The following is a 2,842-nucleotide window of genomic DNA, read 5'->3' as shown; positions in this document are numbered from 1 at the left end:
CAGCGGCCCGGCGGCCGTAGGCCCCGCGCTCTGTGCGCCAGGGAAAAGCAGCTCCGGAGTTATGCCGGACGCCCCTGCGCCCCGCCGTCTGCCGTTCCCGGCCCCTCGGTGAGGCGCCCCCTTCCCGCCGCGCTCTGCTGCCGGGTGCCCTTGGCCTCGGCCTCTCGTGACCTCTGACCCCTCTTGGTGCGAACAAGGCCGGGCGTTTCGCCGCCGACGCGAAGGGGCTGTCTGTGCGCGGTGCTGCGGGCCCTCCGCGCGTGGGGCGTACGTGTGCGTGTTCGGGTTCGGTTCTGTGTGTGCACCGCGGGCCTGCTCAGAGTCGGGACCCCCGGGCTGCGTGTGGGCCACCAGGTCAGGCCCTAGCCCAGGATGGGCCCGAAGCTGGAGCGAGAAAGGGGAAAGCGGCCGCGCTGATGCCGGGGCCTTCGCTGCAAGCGAGAGGCGGACTCGGCGCACCCGCGCGGCCTCGGAAACTTCCAAGAGGCCCTGGCTCTCCGCTGGCTCCACCTATGCCAGGTGGGGAAGATGGCCCGGGACCGGGTCCGCTCAGGACCAGAACTGGTGCCTGGCAGCCGTCTGGTGGCCTGGCCCGGAGGCCCGGAGAGCCGGGCCCAGCGGGAGCGCCGAGCGCTGGCTTCCTTTTCCCGAGAGTCTTTAGTGAGGAAAAACCCCATGAGAGGTATTGCCAGGCCCCAGCCCTCTGTCCACACTTGGCCGAGCGCTGGGAACCCCTCCTTCCGGGCTCCACAGCTGGGACCGCTTGTCCCCAGGCCCCCCAAGGTGGCTGAGGCAAGTTCGGGATCACACTGCCTGCCCTGAGCAAGGCAGGATCCGCTGAAGAATTTCATTTCATCAGGCGATATTTTAAGCAGATGTGGACTTCCCCAGGGACCACAGTCCATTACCAGAATCAGAGGCGGTAGGGCCAGCACTGCAGCCAGCAGGTCCTCCCCTCCCCACAATGCTGACCAGGTCAGGGGACGGTGGGGTGGGGCAGGGGCAAGGTCATGGTTACCAGGCTGGTATTCAGGCTGGGCACAGAACTGGTATCCAGGCCAGTGGAGGCGACCCTATGACCCAGCGTTTCGGGGGCCACCGCCGAGTGTGCATCTGAAGGTGTAATCTCGTTTGTGTTTCCCTGGAGATGCCATTCCAGGCCTCCGTTCAGGTGGGTGGCTCCTCCCGGCTGGGTCTTGTGAAGGGCTGAATGGTGGCGGCTCTGGGGGTGACCTGGGCTCCCAGCTGAGCTTTCCAAGGACAGAGGTGGCCACTGGGGCACCCAAGCCGGGGCTGTGGCTGAGCTGACGGGAAGCCTACAGCCTCCTCCACCTGAGCCTGGGGGCCAGGAGCAGAGTGAGGACAGTTCAGGGACAGGGTCCCCCTACTGAAGCCAGGGCAGTAGGGCCGGTGGGGAAGGGGCCGCTGCGGCCCCACATCTACAAACTCAACGCTTAACAAAAGCTCATTGTTTCCAGGGCTGTTGTGAGCCAGGTGGGCAGGTGGGGGTTTAGCACCACCAAGGTGCCCTCTGGACCACCATCCCCCTCACAGCACAGCTGGGGACCTCTGTGCAGGAGAAGGATGTGCCAGTCGGTGCCCCCATCAGAGCCGCTCCTTGAGGCCTGATCCCCACCTAGGTGGCAGACCCCATGTCCTAGACACCACATACTCCAGGGCTGGGGGAGTGTCCTCTCCACAAGTGCCATCTAGCCCGTGGGGTAGGGGAGCTGCAGCCCCCGCTAGATGGGGACTGTGTGTGTCCTGCTTGTTTTTGAGGGTGATGTGTGTGGAAGGTGTGCTGGAGACAGGGTTGAGGTGAGCGGGGCTGGAGGCCCAACTCACAGCCTCCTTCCTTCTTCCTGCAGAAACAGGCCAGGCTGACTGGGCCCTCCCCTCTCCCACCCTCCCTGGGGAAGTTGGCCTCTTCCACCAGTCCTCTCCCCGGAGCCAGGACGGCAGCCTTCCGTCTGGAGGCCGGTTAGGGCAGCAGCGCCAGGACGTCCGGCGGGAGTCCAGCCTCCTGCCCCGCTTCGGACGAAAACATAGAGGCTGCGGTGGAGGGGTGGAGTGCAGGGCTGGCCGCCAGGGCCTGGTGCCCCACCGCAGTGGACTGTGTGTCGCCCACAGGCCCTCCCTGTGCCCCTGGCTTCGCAGGTGTGCCATGGCTCGGAAGCTGGCAGGAGGGGGCTTGCCAAACTGGCTTTGGAGCAACTGCTGGGTGGGCTCCTTGGGGACAGGGGCTGGCCATGCCCTAGGCTCGCCAACCACCAGACACCCACTGGGGGCGTCCTGCTTGTCCTGTGAGCGGCTCTTCCAGAGCAGGTGCCGGCCAGACCTCCTGGCCCCTCCTGGCCCCAAGGCTTCATCCGTTCCCAAGCCCTCCTCTGGGCAGTGCGCAGAGCAGGGGACCCGGGCTGCCGTTTCTGCCGGGAGGCTGCGGGGGAAGGTGGCCCGGCAGCCAGGGGCTCCCCCCACGAGGCCCCTCAAGGGAGGCGAGGCTGGTGGCAGCTCGCTGGGATGCCGTGGGCCCGATTAGCCCCCTGTTTTATTCAATTAGGAGGCAATTAGGAATCCTTGGGGGCTGGGGCTGGTAATTAAGGTGATGTATAATTAGAGTTTCAACAAAAATTATCCAGGATTAAAAATCTTTTGAATAATTTCGTTTAAAATTTTCAAATAGCGTTAAATACAATTTATCAGGTTTTGAATCAAACCCGTGTAACAAGTCTTGGAAGCTGCAGCTCCCGTCGCCGGCGCGGGAGGACCAGGAGTAGCTCCGGCGACTCGCCCGTGCGGGAAAGAAACTTCGCGAGCGAAGCCAGCTGGCTGGGGCCTCGCC

The sequence above is a fragment of the Colobus angolensis genome, unplaced genomic scaffold (assembly GCF_000951035.1).
Source record: "Colobus angolensis palliatus isolate OR3802 unplaced genomic scaffold, Cang.pa_1.0 Scaffold89, whole genome shotgun sequence".
NCBI lineage: Eukaryota > Metazoa > Chordata > Mammalia > Primates > Cercopithecidae > Colobus > Colobus angolensis.
Note: the sequence above shows the minus strand (reverse complement) of the source record.